The sequence below is a fragment of the Asparagus officinalis genome, chromosome 3 (assembly GCF_001876935.1).
Source record: "Asparagus officinalis chromosome 3, Aspof.V1, whole genome shotgun sequence".
NCBI lineage: Eukaryota > Viridiplantae > Streptophyta > Magnoliopsida > Asparagales > Asparagaceae > Asparagus > Asparagus officinalis.
Genome location: NC_033796.1, coordinates 22104530 through 22117059, shown reverse-complemented (window position 1 = coordinate 22117059; position 12530 = coordinate 22104530). Strand labels below are relative to the sequence as shown.

General features: G+C 37.8%; 1 protein-coding gene across 1 annotated transcript in view; it reads left to right on the top strand.

Moving 5' to 3' along the window:
• LOC109833352 (chitin-inducible gibberellin-responsive protein 1-like) overlaps positions 5004–12530 on the top strand; it is a 10165-nt gene continuing 2638 nt past the window's right edge. Inside the window, 1 exon segment of the mRNA XM_020401000.1 lies at positions 5004–5164. The gene's annotated coding sequence lies outside the window, so the exon portion shown is untranslated.

Here is a 12530-nt window from a genome sequence, read left to right as displayed (position 1 = left end):
AAAGAGAGAGTATCCTATCAAGATGAGCACGTGGGCATCGGATCACCGCGGGTCAGATCTGGGCCCACCTCAAAAAAGGGCAGGGTTCGGCGACTGCGAAATACTTGCAGGAGCCGTTGCCGCGAGCACACTGCGCACGAACAATTTGGACTGCGCCAAAGACTAAATTCGCGAGAGGAATTATCAGCTTGGGAACTGTTCACGGCAACCTCGGCTGTCGCCACTGAAGGTAAAATCATAAAAAACAAGACCAAATGGAATGCCAAAATCAAACTGAGCGTTAAAGGTTAAAACGCACCACGCCTCAGAACGGCTAAGGGTTACGATGCAGAAATCTTTTTTAGCATTAAGGCCTGAAAAAGAGTAGGCGTTATTACGCTTTGTTCGACAAAACAACTATCCCATACCGAGGGGAATAGTATGTTCGGCTTTAGCCGCGATTCAACACGGTGCATGCGTAGAACGCACATGCAAGACCGTTGATGAGCTGAGGATTTGCGTAAAATGCCTAAAGAAATCAAGTTGGCGCCTACTTCGCCGAACAATTTGGTCCTTTTTTCATTCAAATATTCCTAGACCACACGCGAGGCGCTTGTTGTTTAGGTTCGGAAGACTTTGAAGAGGGTCTTTGTTCTAGACGGTAAACAAATACTCTATAGGCTTCAGTCAGGAAATTCGCTCTGCGAGAAAGAGCTCGGTCAGGGGGCCGGATCTGTCCGGTTCTCTTGGCACAAAGAGGCCTAAATTCGCATGACATCGGGCACATGCTTCGATTCTAAGTTCGCCATGGCCTTAGCGGTCGCCTCGCCAGCACGAGTTTAAGGGATTCGATTAGGGATGGCGGAAATTCGCCGAGTGCCTTTCACTCAGCTCGCCTGGCCCGACTGTCCAGAGTCGAATCGCGCCAGGGCCCAACGCGCCAAGACGCGTCAGTACAGGGCGGTGGTATTCACTACCCCCAGCGGTACTGAGATGGACCTTTTTCGAACCGAGCCTCTCTGCGGGCCGCCGAAGGGAGCAGGATGGAGCGAAAGCCGATACCGACCAGGAAGCCCGTAACAATCGGCCGCCCAAGTAACCGGCAAGCACGAAGGCTGGACAGGTGTCGGTCAGGGACCTGAGGCATTCATAAAGGAGCGACTTCAACCGTCGGGATGTCTGAGCCAAGAGGCTGGAGTCCAGGCCGCAACTCGGGACCAAGCTGGGCTAGAGCGCCAGCTCGGAGTAACTGTACACCTACTTCACCGCCTCTCCTGACCGGAAAGGAGAAAGGCACCGTGCGCCTTCAAAGCACGGCCGGGCGCGTCACAGGATGCAATACAGTACAAGTTCCGATCGGACAGGATGCACTATTTTGGACGTTCATCGATCTGGGGAACTCATAAAAATGGCGGTTGCTATTAATAGCTGGGGTCTTGCAAATCTGGACGGTCACGGAGTAGGCGATGTCGTTTCGTTGTACTCGTGTGGCCTCTCACACAGCAAGATGGGCCTTAACCACCGTAGGTGACAGAAGCATAGAGCACAATCCCTGGAATGACCATTCATTGGTATGCGAGGAATGGCGAGACCGTTCTCTGAAGAGGATGTGGTCACATCCACAATTCAAGGAGAAGTGCCGAGGCTGTCCATTCTTTGCATTTAAATAAGTCGCCATTCCAGCACCGATGGAAGAGAGGTCGGCAAAACGCTTGGAGGAAAAAAGTTGAGACGCTAAGCTGTTAGCAAATCCTTGCATTATCAGCACCGGGCTGCCTAGTTCCGAGCTCGGCGATCGCCGAACGAAACTAAGCAGAACCCGAACTCTATTAGCCCGCGAGCTTCTACGCGAACCTAGCTCTCAGGCAACGCTCATTTCAAACGGCCAAGGGTAAGCTATGACTGCGACCCGAGCATCGACGACTAGCGTCCTAGTGTAGCCATCTAAAAGTCTTCCACACCTCCGGCAAAACAAGAGGGCTCCCTCATGCTTCTGTTGTAAACATTGATTTGTTATTTGTAATAATAAGCTTTCTTATAAATACAAACGAAACTCCTTTCTTCGGAAGAATCAAATTTTCACCCTACACATATACATGTAGAAGGAGATGAAAGTGCTACGGAAATTATTGTAGTTTATTGGCTTATAAACATTGGTATGTGATGTTGCATGTGAGAGGATAACAATTATAAATTGAGTTCTATTTAAATAATAATAATATAATTAAACTTTAAAACTATTTTTGCAGTATTGTGAATTACTTGAATTTTAGTTGGTGAGAAATGTCACGTTGTGCCCTCATATCGTAGCCGCTTGTTTTAATTTTCCTTTTTTATAATTTTCAGAATGATTTTGTCTCTTTAATTTGTTTGGTGGATTTTGCAAATAACCGGTCCACATTATGTACATTTGTAGGTCTGCGTAGTTTTGGTGTTCGACCTCTGAGGCAGACATTATTTGTCTGACTAATTTGCTTGGTTTTTGCATATAAGCCATTCATCTTGTATACATTTGTAAATTTGACATTTAATAATTTCATTCAGGTTTACATTTCAATTTAGACTATATTCTTATCTTCATACTATGTATATCCAATAAGAATTCATTAATTTATCAAATTCCTCTTACTTAATGGATTGGTATTTGAATTTTAAGAGTATTTTTGTCTACTAAAAGTTTTTCTCAAACTCCTACTTTTAAAGGGAGTATATGATATGATATGATAATCTAGAAATGAATCTAAACGTTGTGAAATATATATAAAATTGAGAGGATTCGATTTTCTATGGGATATGATCAAACATGACTTGGCTCTCGTTTTGTAGTAGTATCTTCTCATCGTCAATCGTCATCTTACATCTTTTCATAGTGGTGCTGACAAAAGCTAGATCACTAATGGTAGAAAACTTGAAAAATGACCGGTTAATCGCAAGTTTTTTAAAGACGTTTTCAACAAGATCACATATACATGCGAGTTCATAAACACAAAAGGGAAGAAATTGTCTCTAATGAGGCTATTAATTTTGAGTTTAGTGCATTTGAAGACTTCGAAACTTTCTTAATCATAATTATTTTTTAAACTGCTGGTGGGCTTGTTGTGAGAGTATTAAACTAAACAGGAAGCTTATAAGATTGGATGCATCTACGTAATCCTATTGCAGTATTCAGTTGATAAAGTTTGAGATAACTCGATGGTCATTAAAGTAATCAGGTCGACTATTAAACGAGAACTTTTTTCATTTGAGATGTTTAATATGTGCTAAAATTTACATTCACCTGAATTCACCGTGTAATCCTTTATACATGCAGGGTCTCCATACATCGTACACACCTAAATATCAACTAAGGCCGGATCTACATGTGGTGTTATGGGCACTCGCACTCCTATCAATTATTAAAATTGCATTGCAAATTTCTCTAAATCTGCAATATTCTTATATTCCTATCATATTTTTAACAAAACTTGCACCCCTAGTAGATGATAAAATGTACCGAGTGTGGTAAAAATTAAGCAATTAGTTGAAATAGTTTTTGTATACGGTATAATGAAGCTGATTATAAAATGTATTGACTACATTTCCATCTCATATAGTATAGTTTTATAATATTTTATTCTTATTTTTAGGTCAATAGATGCTTATAATTCGTCCCACCACCGTCCACTGGAAATGACATTTTTTGATACATTTTCGGTGTAGATGTGGGATTCAAATTCAATTGACCAACATCTTAGTCATTTAAATATAATTCACCTTCTGAACATTGTGATTTTACATTTAATTTCCTAACATCAACAAATGTGGCAATCCTCTATTAAACAGGAGTCAACGAATGAGTCAATTTATGGGGATCTTAAAGTAGTAAAATGTAAGAAAATTTGTCTTGTTATTTGGTTTTTTTCTTTTTCTTTTTTGTTGTGAGAATTTAAAGATGAAACACTTCGCTTATAAAAATTTGTTCGTCAATAATATAAAGTTTAGATCTTAAGAAACTTAAGTGAATTAGGTGATGATAAAAATCGAGATTAGTGGTTGTAATAAACCATTACACCTAACTGATATGACAAAAAAGAAACTTACATGAATGAAACCTCAAAATTAAAAAATGGAGATGATTTATTGGATAATGCTATAAATTGTGGACAGTTTTTCTATAATAATCCAAAATTCATAATAATTTTAAAAATATTCAACCGCTTCGACGAGAAACTTATTAAAATCCCAGTTTCTTTATTATTATCCAAAATTCATAATAATTTTAAAAATATTCAACTGCTTCGACGAGAAACTTATTAAAATCCCAGTTTCTTTATTATTATCCAAAATTCATAATAATTTTAAAAATATTCAACCGCTTCGACGAGAAACTTATTAAAATCCCAGTTTCTTTATTATTATACATTTCATTACACCTCATGAAGCATGAAGTTTGAGAGGTCAGATCTTACTTGATGTACCATATACTTTGCCAAAAAAAAGGACGAGAAACTCATTTCTCTTTTCTGTTCTGAAAATAATTAATTAATAAATACTGGCGTGTGCTTCTAGATGCCCCCGCAGCTTCCTAGTTCCAATGGCTCTACCTCCAACATGGGGCCCCACAAGCGCCCTCGTCCAAGTCATCACTCACCTCGATCGTACGGGCCAAATGGCGTCAAAGGATCTAAACATATGCCACCATTAGATTAGAATCGAACGGAAAACAATCTGTCCACGTAGCTTGCGTCCTTATCCTATGTGTCAAACCGCCGTCTACCAAGGGTCACGCGTGCCGTCTGCACGGGAGGCATGTCACGTGCGGGCTCAGGTTAGCAGACACGCGTAAGGCGAGGCTAGCTTGCGCGCACGAGGCGCGTGAGCGCCAGAAGGCGTCAGCGGTGAGGCACGTTACGGGGCCGTTATTTGAAGGGGAGTCAAAGACGCGGGCGGGCTGACTCGTGGGCTCGACGTTAATTGACGCCGTCACGCGTACGAGCTCCCCTCGCGTGCTCATAAAAGGCCAAGAGAGAGATTGCACACTTCCGAGTTTTTTTACCGAGAGAGGGAGAGAGTGATAAGAAGAAAAGAGAGCGTTTTTCTGGAGAGAAGAGGGGAAGGAAAGCTTTTTTTTTTTTCTTTTTTTTTTGTAGAGAAAAGGGAAAAGGAGGATTTGGATATAATTTGGGGAGACTTGGACGAGAAATCGGTAAGAAGTTTTTGTTGGATTATTTCATTTCCTTGGGGACTAAGTTTGAATTTCTATTTTTAGTACAATTTTTTGTTCATTTTCCCTATCTATCTTTTTATATTATATTTCTGTGTTTTGTTGGTGTGAAAGAAATTAGAAAGGTTTTATGCCTTTTTTTAGCAATTAGGGTATGGATTACGACGAAATACTTAACGTAATCAGGGTTGAATGAGTACTTTAAGAAATTGGACCAACTTTTACTTGAATTAGCTAATCTTGCAAGAGTTGAGGCTTTTTTTTTTAATCTTGGGAGAGGGTGTTTCGGTTACAAATTCTGAATTTTCTTTATCATTTTTGGTAAGAAAGTGTGATGAGCAAATTTTTTTGGGGATTATAGGTTCTTCAATATGTTTTAATTTGTAAAAATTCTCCGTAGTTATTTGATTGTGAAAAGATATTTTTAGAGAAATTAGGGTCATGCACCTTCTCATTTATTGGGTTAAGTGCAATACTGGCGTCTGCTTCGTTGATTGCATTGTCAGAAGTTGATAGTAAGGAGAATTTGCTGTATAATATTTTGCGAATTGAGGGGACTCACAGAGTGATGCAATAAACATCCTAAAATATGGCACCTTGGGCTTTAGTTTGTAGACAGGGGAAGGTCATATACACGTAGCTTAGGTATGATTTAGAGATTTTTACGCCCCTTACTTTTGGTAATTACTCTGATCTTAACAATTAAATATTTGAGCCTATGGAATGTTTTGCAGTCCATTTTGTAACAGAGTTTGGTTTTGACATCAGGCATCAAGGTTTTATTTCTAATACCTTTTTATTTTGTTACTTTCCGGTGGTGGAAAACTGGTGTTGATTTTATTGCTCTTCGCTCTTCGCTCTTAGCACTAGTAGAATGCTCCAGATTTTACATTAGCGTCATTATGCATGTTCTTAGGTACAAATATAAATTGATAGGTGTTGTGTTGCTAGCAAAGGAGTTGTACACATCTTCATTGAGCGTTTTGTGTTAAAAAAAACAAGCAATTATGACAACTAGTGTGATGGCAAAATGTGCATGGTTTATAAGTGTAACCTGCTGTATAAGCCCATAGACAGAGGCAGATACTTTGTGTTGGGAGGTTATGTTTCTGATTTGAGCTGATAGGACAAGTTTCTTGGGCAGTTTGGCTTATAACCATGGAAAGGGCTAACAGACCTGTACAAGGGTTGGCCCTATACTTTGAACGCTTTAGCTTTACTGAAATATTGGATTAATGGATTATTGCATAGAAGTATAGCACAATGTACATATCTACCATTTATATAGCTTTCCATGTAAGCTTTCAAAGTTTCAAGCCAATGGTTATAAATTTGCTTTCAGCCTAGCCCACACACACTGGATGAAGAACAATTTGTTGGAGCTGGTTGAGGCCTATCCTGACGAAGCTGTCTAGTTCATACAATAACTATCGTCAACATTCAACAATAAGATAACAAAGTTATTTTCACTAAACCTCTTGAAATATGCACAATGGTCTGAATTAAGTCTGTTGTATCTAAGGCTATGAATGAATCAAATCTCTTGTACCAACACATCAACGTCTGTTTTAGACCGTATAGAGGTTTGTTCAATCTGCAAACTAAGTTCTTTTTTCCTTTTCCTTCGAAGCCTTCTGGTTGGAGTATATAAATTTCTTTTTCAATATCTTCATGAAGAAATGTTGTTTTCACATCTAGCTACTCTAGATGTAAGTCAAATATAGCGCTCATAGCCATGACTATTCGGATTTTTGTAAGTCGAACTATAGGAGAAAATATTTCATTAAAGTCACTACCTTCTTTTTGAGTATATATCCTTTTATTACCAATCTAGTACGATATCGCTCCGCTTGATCATCTCCATTTCGCTTAATCTTGTAGACCCATTTATGTTCGATAGCCTTCCTTCCTTGTGGTAGTGACACAAGTACCCAAGTCTTATTCTTATGGAGAGCTTCAATTTCTTCCTGCATTGCTGTCATCCACAAAGATGCATCTGTGCTGTTTATAGCTTCATGAAAAGTTGATAGCTCTCCATCCTCTGTTAAAAGACAGTATGCAACATTCCTCTCCATAATATACTCTGAGTGTCAAGTTGGTGGTTATACTCCTACAAAGTCAGAGATCTTCTCTCACGAGTTGACCTTCAAATTTCTGGAGCCTCGGACTCGATTGGTTCTTGTACATCATGCTCTGGTATTGCTTCAGAACAATTTGAATCATTTTCTACCTGAACAACTACATTCTCTGAGTCCTTTCTTGAACTGCTTTTTTTCTTCACTTTGTAGTTGGTTATCTACAAAGATCACATCTCTACTGATGATAACCTTGCGAGTAGTGGGATCCCACAAATAATACCCCTTTATTCCGTTAGCATACCCTAAGAATATGCATTTTCTATTGAATTTAGTTTTATAATTTCTTGGGTATTGTACATTACGTACACTGGACTTTCAAATATGTGAAGGTTGGATTAATCAACTAGTTTGCCGGTCTACATCTTCATCGGCGGCTTTAACTGTATTGCGGTTGATGAAGATCGATTCACCACATAACAGACGATTTTTACTACTTCTGTCCAAAAGACTTTATCCAGATATGTAGTTACAGACATTGTTCTTGTTCTTTCTAACAGAGTTCTGTTCATCTGCTCCGGACTCTATTTCGTTGAGGAGTATATGCAGTATTGAATTTTCTTTTGATGCCTCCTTGCTTGTAGAATGTAAAAAATTCACCGTCTGTGTATTCTCCTCCATTATTTGACCTTAAGCACTTGATCTTCTTTTCTGATTCAAGATGACTCGCGCTTTGTAGGCCTTAAAAATTGAGAACACATCCGCCTTCTTCTTAATAGGATACACCTAACATCTCTTGGAGTAATCATCAATAAATGACACAAAATATTTTGCTCCTTTTATGGATGTAACCGGTATTTGTCATATATCAGAATGAACCAGTTCCAAAATAGCATTCCTTTTAAAACTCGATGTGTTGAACTTCAACCAATGCTGTTTACTTGTAACATAATGCTTGCAGAATGGAAGAGCTACCGAATTAAGTCCAGAAAGCAGCTTCTGATCGGAGAGAATTTTCAAGCCTCGTTCTGACATGTGGTCTAATTTGTGATACAACATCATGGTTTGTTTTTCTCCATGATTAGTTGATGCCACACATGAATCAGCTTCATGTAGTGTTTTTTCCTTGAGCATGTATAGATTTACAACTATCTTTTCTCCTTTTATCACAATAAGCGTCATTCTAACAATTTTTATGATCCTATTTTCTATATGGGTTTTGCACCCTAGCTCATCTAATTATCCTAAAGACAATAGATTCTTCTTCAAACCTTTCACATGTTGCACATCTTGAATTGTGCGTATTGTACCATCAAATATTTTTATTTTGATAGTGCCAATAGAATCTCTGAGGCATGATCATTGCCCATGAATACAGATCCTCCTAAGATAAGTTCATGTAAACCATTCTTTTCGGGAGGTCATGTGTCAGGACGTTGCTGAATCTAGAAGTCAGACATCATCAAATATCTTTCTGCCTTTATCCATAGCAGTTGCTCCACTATATAAAATTTTACCATCGTCTGATGTGTTGACAATGCATCCTTGAGATGTTGATGGCTCTAATTATTTTTTATCACCATTCTTTTTATTGTGTCAACACTCCGATTTTACGTGTCCCTTTTTGTCACAGTTGTAGCATTTGATATTTTTCTTACTTAATTTTGATCTATCATGGGTATGACTCCCACTGGAGCTAAGTTTCGTTCTTCTTTTCGTATTTATGAACAATATTATACTCATGAATAGTACTCATCGCCTTCAAGGGATAAATGATAATCTAAATTTATTTTCTGACGTGGAGGATCCATCTTTGGTGGTAGTCATAGAGCATACGATACGTAGATACACGCACCCTAAGTCAGGTTTTGATATCATTTGTTGGTACAAACTCGGGGCCTAATAGAGCAGGATCCCAGCGAAAAATAGAGCAGAAGCAATAAAATGAACACAAAGATTTACGTGAAAAATCCTCTAAATGAATTTGGGGTAAAAATCACAGTCAATGATAGAAGAATTCATTATGAGGAAAAATTTTAGAGTTACAACCTCTCTTTACAAGGAGAGATTTTTTATTTTTCTCACTCTTCTATATGTGGAGTTATTGTTTTTGAGATAGATTTTTCCTGAAGAGTTTTAGACCTATTTATAGCAGTTGGGAAATCACTATTCATAATTTTTAATAATTTTTTCTTCAAAATGATGTCTAACTTTCGACGAATGATTTGTAGTGGGGCCCATGCTCTTTTTCTCCTTCAAGAATTTCGGCTGACAATTCTCGAATAAAGATCGAATCAAAGAATTAAAGATACAATTGGCTAGAAAATTTGAAATGAAGGATTTAGGATCTACAAACAAGATTCCATGGATGTAAATTTACCAAGACAAAATTAATAAGAAGATTTGACTTTCTTAAGAAAATTATTTAAAGAAAATCTTGCGGCGTTCCAATATGTAAGATTGTAAGTCAATTTTTACCCCATTTTCTGTTAATTTTAAGTTAATCCTCCACTCTGAGTCCTAGCAGTAAAGAAGAGATGATGGAGATGTCTCGAGTATCGTACGCATCAGCAGTGGTAAGTTTAATGTTCGCTATGATTTGTACAAGACCAGACATTGTACAAGCAGTGAGAGTGGTTAGTCCATACATGACGAATCCTGGTAAAGAGCATTGGAATGCTGTAAAGAAGATCCTAAGATATATTAAGGGAACATCAAATGTTGTATTATGTTATGGATGATCCGATTTTATTATCAATGGATATGTTGATTCTGATTATATAGGTGATCATGATAATAGCAAATCTACCATAGGCTATGTATTTGTACTTGTTAGCGGAGTTTTAAACTGGATTTTAAAATTACAATCAGTTGTGGTTATTTCAACAGAAGCAAAATATGTAGCAGCTACACAAGCTAGTAAATAGACGATATGGTTAAAGATGATGCTGGAGGAACTCGAGCATGAACAAAAGAAGATTTTCTTATTTTGTGACAGTTAGAGTACTTTACATTTAGTAAGAAATCCAGCTTTTCATTTAAAGACAAAGCACATTCGAATTCAGTCCACTTCGTTCGTGAGAAAGTGGAAGAAGGAACAGTGGATATGAAGAAAATTCACACCAAAGATAATCTAGCAAATTTTTTGATAAAAGCAGACAATACTGTCAAATTTATTTTTTGTTGATCCTCTTGTGGTCTGTCGGAGACGTGAGCAACGTGAAGATGACAAGATAAAAAGAATAGTATGAATATATGATTGATATTCAATCAAATCTTCAAACGGGAGATTGTCAGCGAAAATTGTTAAAGGAGAAAAAGGGCATGGGCCCCACCACAAATCATTCACCGAAAGTTAGGCACCGTTTTAAAGAAAAAATTATTAAAAAATTATGAATAATGATTTCCAGGCTACTATAAATGCGTCTAAAACTCTTCAGAAAAAATCCATCCTAGAAACAATAACAATTCCATATATAGAAGAGTGAGAGAAAAACAGAGAGAATTTCTCCTTGTAAAGAGAGATTCTAACTCTAAAGTTTTTCCTCATAGTGAATTATTTTATCATTGCCTATGGTTTTTATCCCAAATTCATTTAGAGAGTTTTTCACGTAAATATCTGTGTTCATTTTATTACTTACACTCTACTTTTCGCTGGGACCCTGCTCTATTGGGCCCGAGTTTGTCCTAACAATAACCTGTGTTTTGCATTTGGAAATGTTAAGATTACACATCAGCTTTCATAGCTAAGATTATGAGGGTGTTTGGATGGATTTATTTTTGTTAAGTTTTTGACCTATGTTAGCTTGTGGTGCCTTTTGACATTTATGATAAATGTTGTGTATAAATTTTTTTGGGGTAGAATAGCAATTTGTTTGATCAAACCTGGTTTATTTAGATTAGCTTATTAGCTAGTTTTTTAAAAGTTGGGGTGTACGAACTTTCTAATAAGGCTTACAAGCTAATTTATTTGGTAGTTTACCAAAAAGGTTGATATTAAAAAGTGTTCGCGAGAAAAATGCTAGAAAATTTGAGAAATAAAATTTGTATTAAACTCCCTAATTGACTTAGAAAAAGAATGAATACAATCTTTCACAGTAACCTTTCTCTAACTGACTTAGAAAAAGAAATTATAATGTTTCTTATCGGTTCCCCGATTTACAAAAGAGAGAGGGAATCGACAAAGATCCTTCTCTTTATTTAAAACTGGGTCCTTCTTGGTGTCGATGGGAGTTTGATTCTTGTATCCCGTTGATGATCCGAGCACGTAGCCTTGTGGAACTTTTCCTATTCCTTTTGACTCAATGTCAGGAAGAACTTGCGAGACAAGTTTTGAATTCTAACCGAGTTTAGAAGAACTTGCAATGCAAGTTTTGGAACTTTAAACGAGTTGAGAAGCACTTTCAGTGCAAGTTTAAACTCGTAACGAGTTTTGAACTCAAGAAAGAGTTGATTTCAGAGAGGAAATGAATCTTTTTTTAGCCAAAGAACCAATTTCAAAAATGATAATATGAAATGGTTCAAGAACCAAGCCAAAAGCTCCACCAAGAGCTCTCTCCAAAATTAAGCTTTAACCAAGTTAACTCTAGCTCCAAAGGTCCCTCCTTTGTTTCAGCTGTAAACCCAGGTATTTATAGGGTTAAAGGGATGTAACTGACCCCTTAAATCGCTCCATAATGGGGGTTTAATGCCCTAATTACGTGTAAAACGGTTTTGGAACCATTCAAAACGTGTTTGAACAAGTCAAACGTGAGATTTGTGTTCCAGAGCGAGCCTCGCGTTAAGCTTCTGAAACGCGGAAGTGAGCCTCGCGTTTGAAGCTTGGAACACGAAGGTGACCCTCGCGTTTGAAATTTAAAACGCGGGAATGACCCTCGTGTTTTGGAATTGGAACGCGGAGGTGACCCTCGCGTTTTGGAAGTAGAACGCGGGGGTGATCCTCACGTTTTTAATCGGAACGCGGGGTGTAGCCTCACGTTTTGAATCGAAGAGATCATTAATTGTAATCTCTTTTTCGAATGTTGCAAGGATTGTCATCTTGTAATCCTTGCATTTGGCTCTTTGAAATATGAGAGCCGTCAATTTGTAACTCTCGTATGTTATCTTGAAAGTCATCAGGTTGGAACTTTCATCGGTTGTTGTGAAAGTCATCAGATTGTAACTTTCATCATCAGTGTTTTATGGGGACGAGTTATCTGCAATAATTTTTAGACAGCCTACAAAAGGCTAACTTAGAAACTAATTTGACCAAAAAATAAACCCACCCCCCCCCA